Below are 15,046 nucleotides of genomic sequence, written 5' to 3'. Positions count from 1 at the left end.
ATATCAATGTAGGAGAAGGAGTTTCCTATCTTGTAAGAAAATACAATAGAGGTCTCTGTAAGGACCCTCAAGCTCGTCAACGCTATTAGACTAGTCAAGAGATGACTAAGCCGCTAATGACTCGATTAATTAGAGGCGAACCTTGATTAATATGAATTAATCTAACAACGATCTAGGTACAGACTAGTATCTTTGTATAGGTTTCAAAAAGTCGTACGTGATGGACTACTCGAACGTGTCAATCGGATACCGGATGCAGAAGATATTGTCAGATTAGTGAGAGGGGCAAAATAGTAATTTTCCCTTAGACCGCCTTGGCTGTCCCTTATCCTTTTAGTGGGCCCTGTAGTAAAATCATTTGGTTTTAGTAGGAAATACCATTAGGTCCTAGGAATAATATATTAGAGAGATTCTAGTCCATTTGACCCAGTCAAATATTTGTTTGGTCCTATTTGATAATATAAATTATAGTTTGGTGCTAAAAATTATTATTTGGTCCGAGGGTGGACAATAACTACACGTGATGATGTCATCAATGATGTCACAGTCCTTTAATAGTGGTAAAAATACCCTTTTTTCTTTTTTTCTCTCTTAATAAAAATAAATAAATAAAAAACTTAAAACTTAAATATCTTTTGAACCATATGTCCAAAAATGATAAATTTTATATATTCGGAAAGCCTCGACGATAGCTTTCCAACGAGTATCATTGTCGCTATGTTTCCGAGCTTTTAATTTTTAACTTATTTTTTAGCTATAAAATGAACTATATACGAGTTCATTTAACAAAAAAACAAACTTCATCCCAGAAATGAAGTCCATATAAAAACCTAAAAAACAGACTTCATCCCAGAAATGAAGTCCATATAAAAACCTAAAAAAACAGACTTCATTTCAGGAATGAAGTCCATATAAAAACATAAAAAAACAGACTTCATTCCAGGAATGAAGTCCTTATAGAAACAAGCTTCATTTCAGAAATGAAGTCCATATAAAAACCTAAGAAAACAGACTTCATTCCAGGAATGAAGTCCTTATAGAAACAAACTTCATTCCAGAAATGAAGTCCATATAAAAACATTAAAAAGAGACTTCATTCCAGAAATGAAGTCCATATAAAACCTATAAAACAGACTTCATTCTCCATATAAAAACAGACTTCATTTCTACTTCATTTTATAGTTAAAAAATAAGGCAAAAATTAAAAGCTCTGAAACATAGCGATAATGATACTCGTTGGAAAGCTATCGTCGAGAGCTTTCTAAATATATAAAATTTATCATTTTTGGACATATGATTCAAAAAATATTTAAATTTTAAGTTTTTATTTATTTATTTTTATTAAGAAATAAAAAAAAAACTTAAGATAAAAAAACGCTAATTTAGATATTTTAATAGTTTTTAATTATGACCAAACAGTAAAAACATTTTACCGAATGACTAAACAGACGTGGGCCCATCTATAAAAGGAACAAGCGATATTTTTCCCTTCATTTTATCCTGTACGTGTCGCAGAGAAATTCATTTCTCTCTTTTCTTTCTCGTTCTTCTTCTTATTATTTCTTCTTCTCTGTTCTGCTTCTCTATCTCTCTGTCGATCTCGGTCTTAGATATTTGAGTGTTTAGCCGTATGAGAGTTCTTGTAAACCTTGTTATCTTGATGAACTGAGTGAGCAGAGTATGTTGATGCTGTCGATTGGGATTTGGGAGAAACAGAAGTTAGGGCTTCATCTGATTTTGAGGTTGTGTAGAACTTACGATGTTTTAGTGTTGCTGAGTGACGAAGAACAGAAGGGTTGTGAATGAATTGAAGATATGAAGCCGTTTTAAGGATGAATCAAAGCCAGGTAAATTTAGGGTTTCAGTTTTGGTTAATTTCTTTATGAAATTGAGTTTGTTCTGGTATTTTATTTCATGGGTTTATTCTTAATTGAAGTCTAGATGTTGTGTGAGGTTTAATTTTGAGTTCTTAATGAAATTAGGGTTTTCCCCTGTTCTCCCCCAATTAGGAATTAGGGTCTTTTGATTCTTGAGATTTTGGATAAAGAGAAATTAGAGGATGGGTTTGCTTGATATAGAGATTCGGATTGATGATGTGTTTTCGAATTAAAGAAAGGAAGTTTGAGAATTATCTTAGGGTTTGAGTTATGGGGATGATGATGAAATAAGGATTGAAAAGGGTTTACTATATAGATGTGCAGTTTTAATTGGTGGCAGTGATGGTGTTGAACTGGTATGTGTTTGGCTTGTGCAACTATAATCTGGTAATGAAGTCAGTTAGTGAAGAAGATGATTATGATGGTGATTGAAAGAGTTTGTGCTGCTGTTTAAGTGATCGGGTTGGATGATACATGATTTGTAGCTGTGTTGAATTGATTTTCAGATGAAGGTGGCATTGTTACTACTGTGGGGGATTGTGGTTGAGCTACAGGTGTTACACAATAAAGGACTAGTATGGGTTACAATCGAAGAAATGAAGATTTGGTGGAACTGGTGTTGCAGGTTGTTGTAATAATGTTGAGTTGGACTGGTGGTGTTGAACTCAGATGAATTGAGACAGCCATTATGTAGTTGAAGCTGGTGGAATCTAAATGTACAAGAGTCTTAAATGAATGGTGATTGTGGCTGTCGAGTTGCAGTTGATGAAGTTATGGTGGTGGTGTCTTCTCATTGATGTAGAATTGAAGTTATGGGAATTTGGAATGTGCTGAAATGTATATGGGGTGTTGGTGTTTGAAGTTGCAGCTCTGAAGAATACTAGTGTCTTTATGAGTTGCAGTTGAAGATTATGTATGAACTTTTGGGGTTCGTTATACAGAAGAATGGAACTGTTTTTTTTTGGAACTGAAGAGGTTGAGGATTTGCTGGTGGATGAATGCTGTCTGAGTTATGAACGAAATGTTACAAGCTGAGATGTGCTGCGACGAAGATATAACAAGGGCTAAACGGATATGATAGTGAATGGTGGAGTTTGAATTAGATGAATGCTTAGGTTTTGCAAAGGGGACGAGGGCAGATAAATGATGGGATTCGTATTGCAGGTGTTGTGATCTTGTGAACTGAACTGTTGATGAATTGTGATAGCTGCAGATGAGGTTGTCAGTTATGGTGAAGGTGATGGCTTGGGAAGCTAGTTTGATTAGTGTTAAAGGAGATAAAGAAATCTCAGGTTAGGCAGTGGTTACGTATTTGGTTGTGGTAAAGATAGAAGACGAACTTGAATGAAATGAGTTGAGGCTGAATTGCAGATATGAAGCTGGTAACTCTGAAGTTAAAGAGTGATTGCGAGACTAATAATGTTTAGTATGTAGATTGTATTTGAATCTGTTGCGAAGAGCTGGAACTAATGATGTTACTGTTGAAAGATTGTTAGAATTGGAGATAGAAGTTAGTTGTAGCTTATAGATCTGTGTCTAGATAGTATGTTGTGTGTAAAACTGATTTGTTTTAGCTTTTACTTTTTTTGTTAGTATGATGTCTGACTCATTTGTTGCGTCTGACTCAGTTTAGCTAACTGAGTTTTATGAATCTGATTCACCTGTATCAGTCTTGAGGACTGAGTTAACTCATCGGGTTTCCCTTATCTTGACCCAGTTGACCTTGACCGATTCATATTCGAATCGTAGACCTTTTGACCGTTGATTGGACTTAGACTTAGATGTTGACTGTTAGTTGACTCCTTTAACAGTTAATGACTGTCAATTGACTAGATTGACCAGGCCTTGTGTTAACGGGCCGAGTTTGGTAAACTAAGGCTTAAGGGCTAAGGCTATCTTTTCCTATTTGTTGAATTGGACTTGTGGGATGAATTAACCTTTGGTTCCATATACAAAGTTGTAGATATTCATAAGACGTGTCTAATGGGTTAGAGAACCAACTAATTGAACTAGTAAACCCTTAGGTGTATTAAAGATAGATAATGAAAAGGTGTAGAACCATAAATGGGCTTAGAACCATTAGATAGTTCACTTAACTGATAACTAGAGGATTGTATGAGATTATGTTATGAGCCTTGTATGAGCCTTTTGGCGAATCTTTAGAGTGCTTGTGTGATTAACAATTAATCTTTATTAACATCGATCAATCTAAAGGATGAACCATTGGATTATGGATCTCGAGGTAGGCAAGGCTTGTCATCAAAAGAGGTGGGAATTGATAACGAACTCTCTTGTATTCATTATTTGTTTTACAAATTGTAATGATCCTACAAGTTATTTTCATCTTAAAACTGTAATTTGCATTCCTTTTTACTTGGGGGTAACTTGAGTCAATCAGGGGTGGAATTAGCGTTAGGTTATTTGAGTTATTTCCTAGAAACCTGAGTTTGTGCTTGATGCATTCTTAGTTGTTGGATGTAGTTTCAGGATTGGTCCTTTAAGAACCAATGATTGTACTCAGGTGAAGTTCAGTTAATGAAAATCAATTTTGCTTTCAATTTCGAAGTTTAGGCTCTGCTTGTAGAGAGAAACCAACTTGCTGCTAATTATCCCTTGATCCAACCTTGTAGTTGTATCTCAGTACGCTACAATTGGTATCAGACTCGAACCTGTAACCATGGCTACTAAAGAGAAACTTCAAGAAATCACTACCGATGTTACTCAAAACTCTGCTTCTATTATCGAAATCAAAGATGAGATTGGATCTCTGCAAACCTCAGTCAGTAATTTGGATTCGAAGCTTAGTGTTATTCTCAATTTACTTGAGCCGAATCAACATCCCCATCAGGATTCAAATCATATCCCAGATCCAGGTTCTTCTGGTGATACTCATTCTTCAGGTTTCACTGACCTTCATCAGCTCATCAAAAGCTTAAATCCACCTTCGACTGGTAAATTTAATCGTACACCAAAGGTTGATTTTCCTAGACTTAATGGTACTAACCCTCGTGGTTGGGTCCTCAAATGTGAGAGATATTTCCATCTACACAAATTTCCTGATGAAGAACGTGTTGATATGGATGCGATCCACTTCGATTCTCAGGTCGATGCATGGTATCTCAATTACCAGCAAGGTAAAGAATCTATTCCTTGGGATACTTTCATTCAATATATATATGCTCGTTTTGAAGATGTTGCTCAAGATAATTATGTAGGAAGTTTTAATAAACTATCTCAATCAATCACTGTTGAGGATTATTATGATAAATGGGAGCATTATAAAAGTTATATGGTTGCTAATAATCCCTCTCTTCCTGAGAGTTTTTATACCTTGAGCTTCATTAGTGGCTTAAAAGAGGAGATGCGCACTGTGGTTCAAATGTTTAAACCAGCTGACACATTCACAGCTTTTTATCTAGCTAGATTGCAATAAGCTTCACTAATTCATCAACCTAGACCAGTTAAATCTTTCTCCAAGCCATTTACATCATCACCATTGTCAGTTTTCCATCCACCTTTTGCCATTAAACCCTTTTTATCTAGCTCATCCACATATACCAAAGGCAATAATTCATCATCACCACCACAAATTATAACCCACCCACTTACACCTACAAAAACCTCACCTGACAACCCTATACCCCCTATAAAAAGACTTACTTATACACAAATGCAGGTGCGAAAAGATAAGGGGCTTTGTTATAACTGTGATGAATTCTATAGACAAGGTCACAAGTGTAAGTCTCAATAATTGTTCATGTTAATTGTTGATCATGTAACAGAAGAGCAAACAACTTTATCTAATGAAGAAGTTAGCGATACATCTCACTCTGGCGGTGACTCTCCTATTGAGATATCCTTACATGCCCTGACATGGAACATTGCTCATGATACTATCAGGATTTCTGGCCATCTTAACAAGCATTATGTGGTTGTCATTATAGATACATGAAGTACACACAGTTTTATTGATGCAACATTAACATCCAAATCGGTTCTTCATGTGCCTCCTACTGGACACATGCTTGTTACAGTTGTTAATGGTGATAACACTATCAGTCAAGGTATCTGCCAGAACCTCAATTGGGAAATGTAGGGATACCAATTTTCGGAGAATTTAAGAGCCTTGCCTCTTGGTGGATGTGACATTGTACTGGGAGATGATTGGCTACGCCAACTTGGTGATGTCATCTTTAACTTCACTCAATTGAGCATTTCTTTTCTACATCAAGGAAGTTAAATTACTTTACAGGGTAACCGTTCTAAACCTTCCTTGATTTTTATTAGTGCTTCCTCATTTAAGAAATTCATTAAAAGTAACGCACCTACTATCATTGGCCAATTTTTCTTTCTATTTGCTACCCGATCACTCCACCACCTCCTGCTGTTTCCGCACTTTTAGAGACTTTTGCAGATGTTTTTGCTGAGCCAACTCGCCTTTCACCATCTAGATCACTTGACCATAAAATTCCCCTCAAAACTGGGTCTAACCCTACTTACCAAAGGCCCTATAAATTCCCTTATATCCATAAATCTGTTGTAGAGATTTAGTCTCTGAAATGCTATCCACTGGTGCGATCCAAACCAGGCATAGTCCATTTGCTCCTCCTATTCTCTTAGTCAAAAAGAAAGATGGTACTTGGCGTTTTTGTGTTGATTATCGCAAGCTTAATGACATTACTGTAAGGATAAATTCCCCATTCCTCTTATTGAAGAGTTGTTGGATGAGTTGAATGGTTTCATGGTATTTTCCAAAATCGACCTTCGCTCAGGCTATTACCAAATATAAGTTTATACACCTGACATTCACAAGACGGCCTTCCACACTCATCAGGGCCACTGTGAGTTCAGGGTCATGCCATTTGGGCTTAATAATGCCCCTGCAACCTTTCAACCCCTCATGAATGAGGTTTTTCAACCTTATCTTCGCAAATTTGTGCTAGTTTTTTCGAAGATATTTTGGTGTATAGTCCATCTCTTGAAGCCCACTTGGACCATATGCATCTCACTCTGTCCTTATTAAGGACGCATTCCCTATTTTCCAAAATGTCCAAGTGTGCTTTTGCTCAACCACAACTTGAGTATCTTGGCCACATTATTACTGCTGATCCTGACAAAGTTGTTGCAATGGTAAGTTGGCCACAACCTCAAACACTCAAGCAGCTCAGAGGGTTCTTGGACCTTACATGCTACTACAGAAAGTTCATTAAAAACTATGGCAGCATTTGTAGGCCACTTACTAACATGCTCAAAAAGGATTCTTTAATTGGAATGCTAATGCCACTAATGCCTTTTCTTCTATCAAACATGCAATGAATACTGCACTTATTTTAGCACTGCCAGATTTTTCTCAGCCTTTTACTCTTGAAACTGATGCTTGATCATTAGGATTTGGAGCTGTCCTTATGCAGAATGATAAACCCATTGTTTTTTTCAGCAAACCATTGGGCCCCAAGGAATTAACACTGTCTACATATGAGAAGGAATTTTTGGTCATTGTCATGGCTGTTCAGAAACGGAAGCACTATTTAAGCAGCCAACAATTTTTGATTCATACAGACCACCAGAGTTTCAAATACTTGATGGACCAGAGGCTGTCTACTGCACTCCAACAAAAATGGCTTGTCAAACTGATGGGTCTTAATTATGTCATTAAGTACAAAAAAGGAATGGAAAACAAAGCTGTTGATGCTCTGTCAAGACTTCCTGCTGCTACTTGTTCAGCGTATCTTTATCTCAACCCCAATGGATGAAGGACATTCAATCTAGCTATGACTCTGACACAACAGCTCAGAAAATTATTACTAAGCTCACTGTAACTCCAACTCAGGGAAATTAGTCTTATTCAAAAGGCATACTAAGATTCAAAGCCAGATTTTATATTGGCTCTGGTAATGACCTCAAATCTTCTATTTTACATTCATTCTATGCTTCTTCTGTGGGTGGTATTCTGGCATCACTGCCACTTATCACAGAGCTAAAGCTTCATTTTTTTGGCCTAACATGAAGAGTCACATCATTCAGTTTGTCTCCACTTATGATGTCTGCCAATCTCACAAGGGAGAAAATTCATTTCCAGGTGGTCTCTTTCAACCTCTTCCCATACATGACACTGCATGGCAACACATCTCACTTGACTTTATTGAAGGTCTGCCATTTTCTTATAAGAAAAATGTCATTTTAGTGTTTGTTGATAGGTTGACTAAATATAGTTACTTTATTTCTCTTGGCCACCCATTCACTGCTATCACAGTTGCAAAAGAGTTCCTTTCCCATATATTCAAGCTTCATGGTCTTCCTAGCTCCATTGTTAGTGATAGAGATAAGATTTTCATTAGCCAATTCTGGAAAGCTCTGTTCAAGTCCCTTGTCACCACACTGAAGCTCAGTACTGCTTATCATCCTCAAACTGATGGTCAAACAGAAAGAACCAATGCTTGTGTTGAACAATATTTGAGGTGCATGACAAGTTCTCATCCTAAACAATGGGTCCAATGGTTAGCTCTTGCTGAATGGTGGTTCAACAACAACTATCACACCAGCTTGAAGATGTCACATTTTCAAGCTTTATATGGTTATGCTCAACTTCACTTGGTTTTTCCGATCTCTACATCCACTTCTATTGCCACTGTGGAAAACTATTTGTAGGAGAGGAACCTAATGCGTCAACTGCTAAAGGATGAACTCTCTAAAGCTCAACACATAATGAAATTTTTTGCAGACCAAAAGAGGACTGATAGGGAATTTGCAGTGGGTGACCTAGTCTTCTTAAAGCTCCAAACCTACAGGCAAACTTCAGTTGTTGTAAGACAAAATTTAAAGCTTTCTGCCAAATATTTTGGGCCTTTTGAAGTCCTCCAAAGAGTTGGTGATGTTGCTTACAAATTGGAACTTCCTGTGGGGTCTAGAATACATCCAGTTTTTCATGTATCACAACTGAAGAAGAAGCTGGGACTACAGGCAATTTTATATCCTCAATTACCATTGGTAAATAATGCAGGTCAGTTTGTGGTGGAGCCTGTTGCTGTCCTAAGTACTAGAACTACTCTCAGAGACTCTTATATCATTAAGCAGATCTTAGTACAATGGTGTAACTCTGCTCCAGAAGATGCTACATGGGAGGATGCTGCTCATATACATGCTCAATTTCCAGATTTTATCCTCGAGGACAAGGATCTCTAAATGGGAGGGGCAATGTCATGATCCTACAAGTTACTTTCACCTTAAAACTGTAATTATCATTCATTTTTACTTGGAGGGTAACTTGAGCCAATCAGGGGTGGAATTAGCATTGAGTTATTTCCAAGAAACCTGAGTTTGTGCTTGATGCATTCTTAGATGTTGGATGTAGTTTCAGGATTGGTCCTTTAAGAACCAATGATTGCACTCAGGTGAAGTTCAGTTAATGAAAATCAATTTTGCTTTCAATTTGGAAGTTTAGGCTCTGCTTGCAGAGATAAAGAAGCTTGCTGCTAATTATCCCTTGATTTAACCTTGTAGTTGTATCTCAGTACGCTACACAAATCTATATTTTGTGATATCCATGCATGTCTTTGTTACTATACGATAGTGTATGCATGTATGTGTAATAAAAAATAGTTTTATTTTACATTTTGGGATGGATTTGGATCTTTATAAACAACTGATATCTGTATTTTGGGAGTATTTACTTATCTTCAAAATGTGATTCTTTCAATTGACTGGGAAGTGGTTACAATCTTTACTTATTATTAGCATGAAAGGGAGAAGGTTTCCTTTGTTTGGTGTGCGATGTGGTTTCTCAAAAGTTATACCTATATTTATGCGCTAAAGGAGTGAAAATTGCTTCCAACTAATAAACTATCTAGGTGTGTACTCGTGTCACTGAATATTAGTTTCCCTATTTCTGTACGGGCAACGCATGTCTCATAGTGAATGTTTAATGTTTCCTTTAAATTACTTTCAAAAGTTATTATATTATTTTTTGGTGTTTAGAGAGAATGATGTTGAGAATATTATATATGATCGTTGGATTTACTCGTGGGATGACTGAGCACTCCAATGTGTAATCACTTCGATCGGATATAATGTTGATACCATTAGATCCCTTTAGATACTTGATATGTAGAGTGCGCGTAGAATAAGGTATTAGTAAGGTACATATCGTTTATGACTTGAGGACGAAAACCTCATGGGCGCTTTAATGATCATTGAAGAATCCGCAACAGTCATGCCTTGCTACTCCGAAGGAAGACGTTATGTTGTGAATGTGTGCGGGTTTATTCGTTGGTAGAACTTTATATTTTAAGTATTACTATTATTTTAATATGCTTTATATTTTTTCCGTGTTTTATCGGTTAAATCATTTTCGTGATTACTTGAAAGTCAGTTGTTATTTCTGCTGGGCACCGCTTTTAGGGATGATGTGCTCACCTATTCCCACTTTCAGTTTCAGAGACAGATCAAGATGTACATGTGGCGATGGACGCATCGAGGAGTTGATTCCGTTATTTGGTTAGCTTCCGCTATGTTTATTTTGTGTTTATATTCTGTTTGTAAATCAACACACAAGTATATATGTATCATTTGAGAGGAGTTCTTGTCTTTACTTCAGAGAGGGTTTAAATTCGTGTTAATCTTTGTTTATAAATTCTTTCTTAGTGTTTTAAATAGATGTTTTAGATCGTTAGTGCCTCTTTTTATAGTTAATAACTTGGATTAGTCAGCTGCTAGCTTAGGGGGCGCTCTACAGGCTCATTGTTTTTCGACCAAGTCCTCGGCTCAGTCTACCAGTAGATAGTGGTTTTCTTCTGAGGCGGAGCCATAAATTTTATTATGGAGAAGCAAGTATTTACAAGTGAGCATAAAAGCCTACTTTCTTTAAAATTTTAGGCCTTGTAGCCAGTTGGGATGGGTGTACAACTGCATTACCATGCTTACAGGTAGCTCAACCCTTGATTTTTTTTGTCGAGAAAAGAATATATTTTTGAGTATTTTAGGAAGAAGAATGACCTGTTTGGTTACATCTATTGACTTATCCCCACGGAATTTTGAATATACGTTTGTTGGTTTAGATGGAGGTGGAAAGTTATTCATCTTCAAGAGAATCATCATTATCATTGTCAAGTTGAAAGACTGAAGTTTTCTTTCTTGGAATGTTAAGAAAAGCTTCGTGTTGTTTCTTAGTTTTTAAAGCTTCTTAGATGTTCTGTGGAAGAATATCATTTGTGTAAACAAACCAATATTCTTTAGCGTGTGATTCCCGATGTTGTTTAGAGGATGCTTCAAACATTTTTTTTGGAGATTCATAAGATTCTTCTGTATGGATATTTAACAGATCTAGGACTTTTGTTAACTAATCTTGCATGGTGTTATACTGATCCTTTATAGTGTTGACATCAATTGAAAGCTTGGTAACATGGATTTATAAAGAATCAGCCATATGACAAAAATATGAAAAAATTGGTTTTTTTTTTTTTGTATTCTAAAGAGATAAAATAAGGGTTGCTGAAGCGAAACATGATCTAAGAAAAGATAAAAATCAAAATTACCGTCAATGATACCAAGTAATGTATAACAATTAAGAGAAATGCAATAAAAAAATTGCAGAGTAATGAAAAGAATTTTAAAATCGAAGAATAAAAATAAACTTGAAAAAAAAGTTAAAAAGTTGAGATGAATAATAGTTCGATAATAATAATCTTGATAACAGTATACTTGTCTTCAAAAAGACTACCAGCTTATAGTATAAGCTTTAAACAACCTTTTAGAAAGCTAAGAAAGTCTAATTAAAATAAAGTGAGAAAACAAGCAAAAGAATGTAGCTCCTATGCTACGTCTGCGATCCATAAATGATGCCCTACATTATCATGCTTGCAGGAAGTTCAGCCCTTGATTTTTTTTTTTGTAGAGAAAAGAATATGTGCTAGTGCTACAGTCTCGTTTTTGTTTTTAATTAAAAAGAAAAGTGAAGTAGTAAATTGGCTCGACTAAGTAAGTTGTATCAGAAAAGAACAAGTTTGTCATGGGATCCCCGGCACATTCAAAAAAAAGTTGTGTGTGTAAATTCTAATTAGAAAGTTTTCATTTACGTAGGTGTTAATTTATTTTAGGAAAATAAAACATGAAAAATGCTTATGATATGCATAATGGAAATGTCCCGCCAAATTTTATATTTCTTTTGGCTTAGTAATTAGTATAAGGTTTTTATACAAAATATACACAAAATTGGTTAAAAAAACCAAAATCAACAATTCTTTGATGAAATAGACATGTAAAATTTGATACTGTTTAAATGGACGAGATTGTAAAAATAGTCAGGATGTAAACAGTTTCATCCTGCTCATTGTCAAATACTCTTTCTTATTGTCAAATACTCTTTCTTATTTTAATTTACACCAAGATGCATCCAGTTTCATCCTCACTATTTTTTAAGTTTAAGTCAGGATGAATCCAGTTTCATTCTTGCTATTTTTCTTGTGTCCATTTCACCCATACTAATTTTTACTCGTCCATTTAAACCATGTTTTAAGAATATTTGGACAATTGACCCAATTTCCGCAAAATATAATATATACGTTGAGCATGGAGTTCATGCAATGTATGTTAGAGTGTGTTTTAGATTTGAGTTAATTTTTGTTTACAACTTCTAAATTAGTTCTTTAATAGATGTTTTAGAATCCTTAGTGCCTCATTTTGTAATTAATTTTTTGTATTAGACAGCTGCTAGTTTTGGGAACGCTACAAGAACGACATATATTTTGTTCATTTAAGGGTAAAATGCAGGTATCTAGGATTTTATTCACTGATATTTGTAGTATTTTCTTAAGTTGCGTCCGAGCATCCCGATGTTTCCACGTGGGAATGACATTTTCCCCCCACAATCTTTAACAATTGTAAATTTTAATATACGATCTTTTCTTTTTTGATCGGTAAAAAATTTGATGCCGGCAGGGTTCAAACTCATGCCGCTAATATCATCACCCAATAATTTTACCATTGTATAATACAGTGACACCGGCTTTAATATACTATCTTGTTCTCATTTTTAATTTCTTGTCTAGAACAAAAATTATGTTGGTAGTTTTGATGTGGATACTCCCCACCATAATAGATAAATATCAATGTTATCTTGTAAGAAAATACGATAGAGGTCTCGTTGTTTTTCGACCAAGTCCTCGAGTTAGTCTGCAAGTAGATAGTGGTTTTCTTCTGGTGCGGAGTCAGAGATTTGATTATGGAGAAGCAAGTGTTTACAAACGAGCATGGAAGCTTATTTTCTTTAAATTTTAGGCCTTGTAGCCAGTTGGACTGGGTGTACAACTGCATTACCATGCAGATAGGTCAGCCCTTGATTTTTTTGTAGAGAAAAAAAAAGTGCTATTGCTACACTCTCGTTTTTGTTTTTAATTAAAGAAAAAAAAATGAAGTAGTAAGTTGGCTCGAGTAAGTAAGTTATATCAGAAAAGAACAAGTTGTATAGATACAGCGTAAACATCTCCACCGCCACAAAGAAAGGCTAGTGAAACAAGCGGCTGAGATTATATGGGAAATAAGTGACCGTTGTCACCGACCAGCCTATAAAAGGGAGCCCGCTAGTTTTGATTTTAGGGATATAATTCTCCGATCATCTTGGGCAATCTAATCTAATTAATAATACTATATCAAAAATCTCCATCTTCTTCTCTACCATATCTGTTTATTATCATATGAAGATGAGTCCGCATCCACGGGTTTCAAGAAATGGTAAATAGTAATTCCTACTCAAGAAATTCTATTTCAAGGTCGTAAAAATTCGTAAAGCTGATTCGGAATTGGAGAAGCATGTTGTGTTGTGCTGTTCTGGAAAGATTGTGCTACAATCTGTTTTTAAACATTCAACAGGTTTCACGTGCGACGACGTAAGGGAAGATACCCGTCAGCCGGTAACCCTAGAAAGATCCACGAAAGAGCTCCAGTGTGATTTCCTGGGTCCCAGTCCCACTACAAAGTACAGTCCAAGTGGATCTCTATTATTTGCACATTAAAGTTAGGTAAACTAAACATTAAAGAAAACAAAGAAAATTCTCACATACATTATGACTGTTCCCAGATGGAAATCGGCGCTTGCTTTAAGTTCTTATCGTAGTAATCTCACTGACAACATACCAGGTGTCAATGGATCTGCCAGCATCGTGGAAATGCAACAAATTGTCCCCTTTGACAAACTTCAGCTTTTGTGCTCGCTTGAGAGATTTCCTGTTTAGTCCACTAAACCCGATCCGGATTAGTGGCTAGTCCAGCGGGAAACAACATTTACTCCCTAGTCCAAAAAAGATTTGAAAAGAGTAAAATTACTCTACTAACCCTAACATATAATATACTATGTATGTTAGTAACATATGTAATATGTAGTAACATATATACTTGTATTAATACTAGTTTACTAGTATACATATGTAATATGTAGTAACATATGTAATATGTAGTAACATATGTAACTAGTAATATGTAGTAACTAGTAACATATGTAATATGTAGTATGTAGTAACATATATAGAACAAATGTAGTATGTAGTAACATATGTTACTAGTATCAACATGTTATATACTGATACTACATATTAATATGTAGTATGTTATACATTGGCACTACATATTAATATGTAGTAACATTATTAATATGTGGTATGTTATATATTGATATTACATATTAATATTGATACTACATATTAATATGTAGTATGTTATATATTGACACTACATATTAATATGTAGTGCCATATTAGTATGTAGTATGTTATATATTGATATTACATATTAATATGTTACTAGTATACTAGTTTACTAGTATAATACTAGTTACTATTAGTACTACTAGTATACTAGTATAGTACTAGTTACTACTAGTAAACTAGTCTATTAGTACACATGTTACTACTAGTATAGTAGAGTAGTTACTTAATACTAGTTTACTAGTAGACATATGTAATATGTAGTAACATATGTAACTAGTATACATATGTAATATGTAGTAACATATGTAACTAGTAATATGTAGTAACTAGTAACATATGTAATATGTAGTGTCATATTAGTATGTAGTATGTTATATATTGATATTACATATTAATATGTTATTAGTATACTAGTATACTAGTATAATACTAGTTACTATTAGTACTACTAGTATATTAGTATAGTACTAGTTA

At 35.1% G+C, this 15,046-nt stretch overlaps 1 long non-coding RNA gene across 1 annotated transcript; it reads left to right on the top strand.

Moving 5' to 3' along the window:
* Nucleotides 1-1,514: 1,514 nt before the first annotated feature.
* On the top strand, nucleotides 1,515-3,482 carry LOC113334136. Its single transcript, XR_003352528.1, has 2 exons — nucleotides 1,515-1,847; nucleotides 1,983-3,482. It is a non-coding gene; the product is annotated as an uncharacterized LOC113334136 (long non-coding RNA).
* Nucleotides 3,483-15,046: the final 11,564 nt, after the last annotated feature.

Source organism: Papaver somniferum, unplaced genomic scaffold (genome assembly GCF_003573695.1).
Source record: "Papaver somniferum cultivar HN1 unplaced genomic scaffold, ASM357369v1 unplaced-scaffold_135, whole genome shotgun sequence".
NCBI classification, from domain to species: Eukaryota; Viridiplantae; Streptophyta; class Magnoliopsida; order Ranunculales; family Papaveraceae; genus Papaver; species Papaver somniferum.
Note: the sequence above shows the minus strand (reverse complement) of the source record. Positions and strands in the feature narration are given on the sequence as shown.